Raw genomic sequence first — 12,838 nt, forward strand, 5'->3', positions numbered from 1 at the left:
TGATTGTTCTTCATAGCGCTTCAGGGAAAGGAGAGACACATATCTGTGAACTTGTTGAAGGTGGTGCTTCAATAATTTTTAAAGATAAAAAGGGTATATGACAGTGTTCCACTATGCATTTGAAGTATGGCTTGATAAGGATATAGATATTGGACAGAAGTAGCAAAAGCTTTGCTACGCCTCTATGATGAACGAAGTATATATGAATTTGTGAATGTCGCAAATCAGGGAGGAAAGATTGTTACCAATAAATATGTAGTTTACAGTGGGAGTTCACACTTTTGCTTCCTAGAAAAAGTGGTGATTTAACTTTCAATTATAAAGAAATAACAAAATTGATTTATCAAAGTAGTCGATACAAAACAATAACATAAAACCTTTCAAAATTCTTTGTCCTATTTAAAAATAACATAGAACCTTTCAAAATTCTTCTTCCTATTTAAAAATAACATAGAATGTTTCAAAATTCTTCTTCCTATTTGAAATTAGCATTTTTTCAAAACAATAGTAGCAGAGGGGTGCACAACTGCACATAAATAAATAACATTTGTCTATCCAATGCGATCCCATGGCATATCAAGAATTTGATGCCTCCTGCAAAGATAGCAGCAAGAACAATAAGATATTTCTAATTGGGAACGTTGAGTATTTGTGGACCATGAAAAAATGCCAATGGAGTGAGAGAAGAATAACTATCTACAAAATCCGCTGAGTGTTGGAAATTGATTACCAAATAAAACTTGTATGGAATGTTAAACATGGTAAACAAAATTAAATATTTTTAATCTTTTATTTTTATGTGTATTACAATTTACTCACATCATCTATTTGTGAGAAACATGCAAATGAAATGAATAATCAGTTGCCAACTATCCTCGAAATTCAAGGAAATGGGTATTTTTTTAAATCTATGATGTTCAAGCCTGCAAATTTCAGAGCACTTCATTTGTTGTGTATTTCATTGCCCTTATTGTGAATGCATTTGCATATCATCTTCAAGTCCAATCAAAACCACACAAAAATGTTTTTTAGTAAAAAAATTAAAATCAGAGCAATTTATACAATTGCGAACATTTAAATTTAATATTTGAAGAAGATTTCACAAATACAATAAGGATTATGTGAATGATTTCAGCAAAGAGAAAATGAGTAAAAACACAATATTAGAAAAGTATCCAAAATATTTTAAGAATGATGAAAGATAGATATTGTACCTGATAATATTCATACTCTATTTCTACCGTAACCATTTCAAATTTACTTACAATTGATGAATGACATTACTTGAGTTCATAAAATGACAAGCTATAGCCAAACATGTTGGGTTGGTAGGTATGTGGCAACATAACAAACCTTAATAATAGTGATCCAACTATTAAAGCATTGTCCAGATAGGTGGAGTGTTTGAGAATATTTTCCCTAATATTTGGATGCAAAAAATAAAAAGACTACTCGGAAAAATGGTGACTTAGCTAATAGAAAAACAAAGAACCTAAAATTTTGATATCAATTTAATTCCAAACATTTTTTAGGAGCAAACTAATGCTCAAAAAGCAGTTGGAATGTTTTAAAATAAGCAACAAATAAAATATAATGACACCACCATTATAAGTATTAACGAAAGCCCTATGAAGAACATAATGTAATCATCCTAGTTGGCATTTTGCTTTGAATGAATAACATTAATTATCAACCAACTTTAGATGACAATTAATTATTATTAAAACAAACCACCCTTGAAAAGTGTGACTGGAAGGATAGCAGTTGTGAATAGGTGTATTTGTTCAAGGCAAACATACATGACCCTTTCCACTATGAAGGGTATAAAAGAGAGGAAGCTTTAGTTTTAGAAGGCATTGAATGATCAAGAAATAAGTAGAAACATAATTGAAATTAGAATTGAATTATTATTAGCAATAATTCTAATTAAGAGATTAAGCTGATAGATAAGTAGAATTATAGATCTATGCATACATGTTCATGCAATAGAGATATCTGTAGATTTTATTGATCTTTATGAGTACTCTAAATGCAATGTTTTTTGAATATAAACATGCAATGGACAATTCATAGGACAGTCCCTTTCAGACTTAGAGAAACAGATACAAATAGCGATGTATCTATGATCAATGCTTTTTTGGTTTTATTTCAAATTTATTTTAGAAACAACATTCACCAAATTATAAATGTGTTGAAGAATAACATTTGAACTCAAGAATTCTTATTATTACTTTAAAAAATCAGAATTGCTTCTATAATCATAATTTAATTAAAAAATAAAAGGGCAATAAGCCCATAATCATTTATAAAATTCTCAAAACAAAAGAACATAAGTTTTAAAAACTGAGATAGTGAAAGTCACTTTATTACATCTGAGAATAGTATCAAATTGTAAAATAGCTATAAAAAATCATTGCACATGGTGAATTGTGCACTAATAGAAGAAATATTCACTTATTTGGTAAAGAGTGGATCCCTTCTAAATGTAGAAACTGGCTAGACTTCTTTGGCAATCCTCCACATGCTTGCAATTCAGCTTCCTCTCTTGTAGTGCCAATTTAAATCTTAATCCTTTCTCTATCATGCATAATCCATTGTTGTAACCAAAATATGATGAAACAGTGTATTTTCTATCAACATTTACATATAACAAGTGAAGTAATAAATAATTTGCATGTAATACGATGATTACACATTTTCACATTAACACGTCTATAGAATATGTAATATGTGGAAGTATAAAATATGTAACATGCAGAAGTATAGTTGAGGGCACATGGGTTGTTGAGAAAAGTTGTCATCGTTTCTAATTTTTTGTTAATTTTCTAATTGGAAAAAAGAAAATATTGCTGGAAAAATAGAGGTGTATAAATAGGAAAAAAGAAATAAAAAACAATAATTCAAATTTAATAGATTAAATTCTATAGACCATAGGATAAGTGGAAGTTTGTGAAGTTCCCAAAAATTCAACTAATATGAAAATGTCATTCGAAAACTATAGTCTCCTGCCATATAGGCAGAGACTAATAACAATTGCACTTGAACAAGGTGCAATACCATTACACTGATAGAAAGATATATATTTGAGGAATGGTGAGAAGTGGTAGGACACTTGTGTTGGTTATAACAAACATTGTTTTTATGTAACTAGCACTTGAATAAGGTGCAATGTTATGCCCAGGAATTGACTATGCAACACACAGCATATATTGTAATTTATTAATTCTTAGAAATTTACAAAGCAATGAATTTATTAATTTAAATTAATATTAAATAATTAAATAATATGTGCAATCTGTCACCAACATAAATGAGGCCATTTTTTTCACAAATGAACATACTACACAATTATAAAACCTGATTATATAAATGGTACTAATATTATTTGTGAGATAATTCTATTATCACTTTAAGTTCCACACATTATGACTTGTAATTTTAACTAATTCAATAATAGATATATTTTTTCTTTATATTTTGTGCTTCAATTTACCTATATAAAATGACTTAATCTAATGATTTATTGGCTTCATTTTTATAGATGAAAAAATATTGAAGAATATCATTAATTAGATTATCTATTTTTTTAATTTTAATTTCATAAAAGATTTTTAAATAAAAAATGAAGTAAAATAAATATTAAATTATTTTTCTATTTTTTTCAAGTCTTCTTATTACAACTATAGAATATTTTCTTGTAGTTGTTTGTTTAACTATACATAATCTAACATAGAGCCTTCATAAATTAGGCATGTAATCTACTAATTTTTTTTTTAAATTAACATAAGAGTTCCAATAATTAAATATTAAATGTTATTTGCAATCCTATTACATGTTTCACTTTGACCAACTATACCTCCCCTCAAATCAAGGATTGAAAAAGGCTAACCAGTAAAGGATTTTAACTTCTTTTAGACGAAAGTAGTGTTCTTTAATTACATAGTTTTTATTTACTTCCAAATGTATTGTATATAGTGTTTACCGTCCTTTGAAATGATTTTATTAATTTGAATACTTTTATACTATGATTTATTATTATTAATTTTTCAAGATCACATCTATCATATGGATAATTTACCCAAGTTTATCTTTATATTATTTTATCTAAACATGTATTTTATAATTACATGATTTGATTAGATATCCATGATTTTTCAAAAATATATAGAAATTGATTTGATTTGTATGAGCCTCCATTGTTTGACCTTATACTTTGATGTATGCTTACCACTTTTATTTTTTCAAACAAACTCTTGAATTCTTCAAATTTATCAAAGGCTTTTAACTTTGCAACTAGACAATCTACTTAAGTTTTTCTTAAGTAATCATGAAAGAAGATTAGAAAATACTTAGGTTTTCATTATTTTATTGTGAAACTCACTCTAAAAAATTATATTATTTAATATGAAAACTAAATATGACTTTGAACTAAAACTACACTTAATTAAAAAATGATAAAATTACAACTTTAAAAATCTCAACTTATAACACTTCTTAAATTAAATCCAAAATTTAGAACTAATTATCACATTTAAAATAAACTTTAGATTATGACTTAAGTATTTTTTTAAAGTATGACTTGAATTTGGTTTTTTTAAACTATTTACTTTGATTTACACAAATCTTAAATTAGTAAAAGACTTTAAAAAAAACTAAAATGAGAAGCCTTGAAAAAGAAAAGAAATAGAGATCACTTTGACAACATGGACTAAGATTTGTGTCTAAAAAACATCTTAAAATAGAATTTAAGAGGCTGGTTTTAAATTTGTGTGGAATTTAAAACAAGAGTGTTACATTGTTCATAGCTTCTCCATGTCGTGGAGCTCTTGATCTTCACCAACAACTGTTAATGCATTCTAATTTTAAATTTTAAATGATAATTGTTAATTTTCTAAATGTGATCTAATATAAAATTCTAAAAGGTGCCTCTCAATGCATTCTAATTTTAAATTTTAAATGATAATTGTTAATTTTCTAAATGTGATCTAATATAAAATTCTAAAAGATGCCTCTCAATCTTCTTTCAAATGGAATCCTAAAAATAACAACATTTGGCATAAATTTTATTAAACTAAATTGGTTGGTATGAGTTTTTTAAATTTTTATTGCATTATCAATTCAAGGGGTTAAAAAAAATTGAGTAAAGGACGTTCAATAGAGAAAATCGTATTTAAATTAAATAAATCATTTTTTTATAAAAATTTAAGTTATAACTATTTTTCTTCTATAGTTGACTTCTAATGTATTGATGGCTTTCAAATAAGTACAAGTTTAAGTTACCACATTTCTAATATAGTTGCTCAAAAGGAACTTATATCAGCCCAATAATTGCACTCATAAGAACATGTATTGATCTAATATTAACATTTAAAATATATATATATAAATAATGAACATTATATATATATTTATATTATCCATATGTCATTTCTAGTAGAATTGCTCAAAGGAAATCTATATTACTCCAATAATTGCACTCATAAGAACTTGCATTAATCTCACACTGACATTCAAACTATAAATAATGAGCAATATAAAGTATATTTATATTAGTTAAAGTATATCTATATTAGTTAAACTATTTAGATTCCAATAGGTATCTAGTATGACTTCTAAGTTGTGATCATTGTTCTTCCATAAGGCCCTGTTTGATTGGGGAAGATGAATTTGTCTCATAACCAAGTTATCTCATAACCAGGTTTTCGAAAACCTAGTTATGCATTCTAGGAAGATAGTTGTCCAGACCGTTTGGTTGACACAGAAGATGAATATACAAATCCATATTCTGCATTTGGTTGCCAATTTAGAAATTATAATTGGAATGGAATATGATTGGGAATATATTTTTCTTGTGTTTGGTTGTTCATTTTCGAATTGGAATTAGAAATTGAAGTAAATTTTTTAAATTTTATTTTATTAATGAAACACAAGTATTATAATGAGTAAAATATTAATATTTAATTTAATATTTATGATTACTAATTTATTTATAATTAGACTACATTATTATTATTTTTAATTCTTGAATATTCATAGTTTTATTTTATTAGTAAAGAATAAATAAAATGATTATTATTATTTATTTTAATTCTATTTATTAGCAAAGATAAGTAAAAAATGATCATACTTGCAATCATTTGTACAAAGTTATAAGTTTTCCCATAGTTGGGGATTGTGGTCATATATATTTATATATTTTTGGAAAATTATATAAGACAAATTTATCGTCAAATTTTTTTCAATCTTTTTGCCTTGTTGAACTTCATCTGAAATTGATAGTTGTCAAACTCGAGATCGAACCTTGTGACTTAGCTGTTAAATATGAGAACACTAGGAAATCCACGCTCTATACCATTATGCCCCACATTTGGCTAGCAACCCTCTCATGCTGCTCATTCTTCCCATTACTGTATGTATTGTTAGATGGTCAATCCTACATATATAAACTATGTATAGATCAAATAGATATCAACATTCAAATAACAATGTCATCAAAATATGTTCAAATTATGAATGTGATCCAAATATGTTTAAATTAGGTATGTGATCAATAATTCAATGTTACATATGTAGCATAAGATAGAAGATAGAAAAAATAATCCATGAATTGATGAGAAAGAACAATATCCATGATCTGAATGGTGGTGTGAAAACACACTGTTAAATATGAAAACACTAGAAAATCCACGCTCTATACCCTTATGCCCCACATTCAGCGAGCAACCTTCTCATGTTGCTCAATCTTCCCATTAATCTCTATATTGTTAGATGGTCAGTCCTACATATACGAACTAAACATGTTTAAAAAATTAAAACCTGATTATTTTTTAATGGAATACACCAAGGAGTAGCATCATAAATATTGACCGTTTACAAACATGCATAGTAAACAATCATCAAATAGCTCATTTTTTATCATGTGTGGTCTCACAATATTAGCAAATCAGGAGCAATAAAAAAAATACAAAAGAAAGACACTTTTTCAGTACCATTAATAATCTTGTTAGGAAACACATACATAGGAAACCAAATTGCAAAAAAAAAGACAAGAAAAAAAAATCCAAGCAAATTAGGAATATACATATAACATGGGACAAAATCATGAACTGTATAATCATCTACTAGTAATCCTTGTGTATTCCACATATGTATGGTTCAATTATAGCTCTAATTAACAATGCAATGAACAACTATACCAAACGTTTACGAAATCATAAACTACGTATAGATTAGGTATGTATACATCAAGTATGCTTAGCAAAATAGTAAAAATGTGCTCAGCAATGAGTTCTAGTATAGTGTTGTGAGAGATCAACACAATACCATTAAAAAAAACCAATTGATCATCTGGAATTACCTCACATGCCAATCATGTGAATGTCAATGAAATGAACAACTAAACTATGTATTGACCAGTGCCAATCATGCCAATGAAATAGATAACTAAACTATGCATAGATCAAGTATTTATACATATGGATATACATGTGTGTATATACATATGCACATGCATACATACATACATAAATACACACACATATGTACATACATGTGTATACATACATACATACATACGCATGTACACAGATACATGTACATATATGTCTATGTACATATATACATCAATGCAATACCACTAAACAGAGCCAAGACAAAAAATAGGATTACTTCAGATGAAAATCATGCCAATGCCACTAAATTGAATGACTAAACTATGTATTGACCCTTACCAATCATGCCAATGAAATGGACAACTAAACTATGTATTGACCAATGCCAATCTTGCCAATGAAATGAACAACTAAACTATGCATAGATCAAGTAATTAGTTCTAGTTTAGTGATGTGAGAGATCAATGCAATATCATTAAATACATATATATGCATGTACATACATACATGTCTATGTACATATATACATCAATGCACTACCACTAAATAGAGCCAAGTCAAAAACTAGAATTACTTTTAGACGAAAATCATGCCAATGCCACTGAAATGAATGACTAAACTATGTATTGACCAATACCAATCATGCCAATGAAATGAACAACTAAACTATGTATTGACCAATGCCAATCTTGTCAATGAAATGAATAACTAAACTATGCATAGATCAAGTAATTAGTTCCAGTTTAGTGCTATGAGAGATCAATGCAATACCATTAAACAAAGCCAAGTCATAAACTATGTATGGATCAACTATGTATAGATCAATGGAAATCATGGCTTTTATCTATACATAGTCAATATGTGCTCAATAATGAGATCCAGTATGTGCTCATGTGATTACCTTTGGTTACCTGTATATATCATAGTCCCAATCATAAAATAGAATTACTTCAGATGCCAATCATACCAAAGGCAACTCATAATATAAAATTACTTCATATGTCAATCATAACAATGCCAATGAAATAGTCAAAAAGTACTTAGTAATAAGTTCTATTATAGTGTTGTGAGAGACCAATGCAATACCATTAAATAAAGCCAAGTGGTAAACTATGTATGGATCAAATATGTATAGATCAATGGCAATCATGACTTTTATCTATACATAGTTGACCTATACATAGTTTATCATGGTTCTATTTCTATCTACTATCTACTTAGCAAAACATTCAATATATGTTGTAACTATTTGTTTCAAATTTGTTTAGCAAAATAGTCAATACATGTTGTAATAGTTTGTTTAGAATCTGTTTGGCAAAATAGTCAATATGTGCTCACTAATGAGTTCCAGTATAGTGCTATGAGAGATCAATGCAATACCATTAATCAAAGAAAATCATGCCAATGAAATGAACAATTAAATTATGGATATCCATGCAAGACCATTCAACATAGGAAACTCATAAATTGGAATTACTTCAGATGCCAATCATACCAATGCCAATGAAATGAACAACTAAACTATGTATTCATCAATTTCAATCATGCCATGCTAATGAAATGAACAACTAAACTATGTATTGATCAATACCAATCATGCCAATGAAATGAAAAACTAAACTATGGATATATCAAGTATGTATAGATCCATGCAAAACCATTAAACATAGGAAAATCATTAACTGGAATTACTTCAGATGCCAATCATGCCAATGCCAGTGCCATGAACAACTAAACTATGTAACAATTTCTTGCTAGTAATTAGTTCCATTTTACTGGTGTGAGAGATCAATGCAAAGATGTATAATAATTGTGCTTTCTTACATTTGAAACAATGTAATCTACATTTCAAGTTTGATTGTGTATAGTAGATATGATCAAGAGTTTTTGTACATAAAGTAGGTGTGAAATTGAAAGTTAATGCTCTTTTTATTTAATTGGAATGTAGCAAGGACTGATATCAGAATAACAAAATCACACACCATCATTGTATATGCACACATCAATTTAATCATATAAAGCACATTGCTTTCTAATAAATCATGTATTCTCGGGATCTATAATATTCCTAAATCCTTCTTGCTACATCTTCTCAAAATTGGGCTCACTCATTTCTATCCTCCTGAGACAATCCATATGTCTCAAGCTGTGGTACCTCTATCCCATCACGATCATCATCCTCTTCAATAGCTACTTTCGATGGAAGACCATCCTCTATCTTAATGAAATTGTGAAGTATGCAACATGCTGAAACAATATAGGATTTTTTCATGATATAATAAGACATTGCATGTCTTAAGATTGGAAAACGTTGCTTTAAAATAATAAACGTACGTTCTAGTGCATTTCTAAGAGAGGAGTGTTGATAGTTGAACAACTCATGTGCAGAGTTTATTGGGTTATCTCTTGACCACCACTCTTTCAAGTGGTAGTGTGTACACCAATAAGAAGCAAGAAATCTAGGTGCATTTGGATATCCAACATCCACTAGAAAATATTTTCCTACATAAAGAAAGTATATTGTCAATACTTGAAACATTTAGCATACCCTTGAGTATATTAAAATGTGATTTCGCTTACTAGGGGGAACTACAAGTGGATCTGATCTAGACAGAGCTAAGGCTAGAACATGACTATCTGCAGCAGAGCCTTCCCAACCAGCAAGGCAATACTACAACTTACAATCAAAGGAGCAGACACCCATACCATTTTGTGATAGGTTCCCTTTTATATCATGATATTTACCTTGTATGTTGACATAGACTCGCACTGGAATATGGGTTCCGTCGATAGCTCCAATGCAATCCTATGGGATATGATACACTTATCAAATGTAAGCTCAAGTAATAATAAGATAAGGACAACAATCGAGACAATAAGCTTGTAACAATGTGTAATTTACCTTGAAGAACATTTCAAAATGATCCTTCCCACTAATTTTGGGAGGAATGCTTGGAATAGGTGGTATGAAGTAATCCTTGTGAAGAGCTAAGATAGTCATCAACACCTTGTGGAAGTACCGACTAACTATCTCTCTTGAGTGCCCAAAGTTATGGGCAATCTTGCGGTTCCTTAGATTGTGCCCAAGGGTGTGGAGGAACATCACTAGTTGTTCCTCTAACTTCAAGTGGATCATATCTCTCAAGCTTCCTTTCAGCCTAAGAATATGAGCTCGAGAAAAGAAGGCCACCCTACTCATCCAAATCTGATCATGATGATCCACCTCATTGGAATGAATAATGTCTCTATAAAAGGAATTTTCTTTTCTTATTCGTTTACCCATTTGACTTCCTTCTCGGGCTACCAGTACTTGGCTATGCCAACAAAAGCAAAAAGAATTGTGATAGTCTGTGTGTATGTGTTCTTCCTAACTATGTGACCTTGAACCTCTATACTGTCAATAGGATCCATCAATGGCCTAAAACGTGGACAAATTATACATTATCAATTATGAGATATTAACTATCACCTATCGAGATATAACATGATTATTTGCTAGCATCACTGCATTAAGAAGTCAATTATTTATTCAAATATAGAAAGGAGTGCCAATTACTGAGGATCATAAGTCCATAATGAACAAATTACAATAATGTGTCATTCTATTCCATGTAATCTGTCTACCAATGAAAGCATAATACTAATTCCATTTGTCTATATGTACAGAGACACACGTATGTACATACATATGTATGCATTTATGTACACACACACATGTATTTATGTATGTACGTATGTACACACACATGCATGTATGTATGTACACACACATGTATGTACGTACATACACACACATGTATGTATATATGAATTTGGGTTTTTATGAATGTGTTTAATAAACCATTGGGTCTGCCAAAACTGACGCTCTTCTTTTAGAAGATGAAAAGGAGCATTGTTGGCATGTGGGAATAGGGTTTCTTTCTTCATTTATCTATACATAGTTTATGACCTCATAAACTATGTATAGTTGATGTATACATAGTTTAGTTGCTCATTTCACTGGCATGATTTGCATTGATCTTATTACTAAGCACATGTTTACTATTTTCCTAAGCAGATTCAAAACAAATTGTTACACTATATATATATATATATATATATATATATATATAGTTTTGCTAAGTAGGTAGTAGATAGAAACAAAACCATTATAAATTGTGTATAGGTCAACTATGTATGGATAATATGTATTTGTATACTATTTTATTTGTTTAAATCTTTACAATGTAAACAAATTATCTATTAAGCATGCATAAAAAAGGCCTTGCTTTCTAGAGACATTTACTAATTTAGATAGAAACAAAAGAGATGAGACCAAGATTGCTCCAAGCTAATTTTGTAGCTTAATTTTGTGAAACAAACATACTTAAAAAAAATACATTCCATTGAAATGAACCTAATAGAAAATTACCCTTTCAATTATTAATAACTAAAACCCTTTCAATTATCAATAGCTAACTCTAATATGTATTTGTATACTATTTTATTTGTTTAAATCTTTACAATGTAAACAAATTATCTATTAAGCATGCATAAAAAAGGCCTTGCTTTCTAGAGACATTTACTAATTTAGATAGAAACAAAACCATTATAAATTGTGTATAGGTCAACTATGTATGGATAAAAGCTATGATTGTCATTGATCTTCCATGTATACTAATAAATATAGGTCGGATTTAGTATCCACCCTTTAACAATACAAAACCAAAACATGTGAATAGAGTCATGAGCATTGAATAGAGTCATGAGCATAGACACTTTAGTCAGGTACATCCATACATAGTTTATGAGTAGGCTGTGTTTAATGAAATTGCAATGATCTATGCATAGTTTATGAATGTTGTGTTTAATGGAATTGCAATGATCTATACATAGTTTATGACCTCATAAACTATGTTCATGAACTATGTATAGATTAGAGCCAAGATTGGCATTGATCTATACATAGTTTATGACCTCATAAACTATCTATAGATAAAAGCCCTAATTTTCGTAGATCTATACACAGTTGATCCATACAAATTTTACGACTTGGCTCTATTTAATGGTATTGCATTGATCTCTCACAACACTATACTAGAACTCATTACTAGCAAGAAGCTATTACATAGTTTAGTTGTTCATTTCATTGGCATTGGCATCATTGACATTTGAAGTAATTCTAGTTTATGAGTTTCCTATGTTGAATAGTTTTGCATGGATCTATACATACTTGATATATCCATAACTTTTAGTTCATTTCATTGGCACGATTTTATTTTATTAATGGTATTGCATTGATCTTTCATAGCACTATACTGGAACTCATTAGTGAACACATATTGTTTATTTTGCTAAACAAATTCAAAACAAACTATTACAACATATATTGACTATTTTGCTAAGCATATACTAGATAGAAATAGAACCATGATATAAACTATGTAATCAGATAATCAGAGGTAATG

Source organism: Cupressus sempervirens, chromosome 8, assembly GCF_028749045.1.
Source record: "Cupressus sempervirens isolate cs-2001-9-10 chromosome 8, ASM2874904v1, whole genome shotgun sequence".
Taxonomy (NCBI): Eukaryota; Viridiplantae; Streptophyta; class Pinopsida; order Cupressales; family Cupressaceae; genus Cupressus; species Cupressus sempervirens.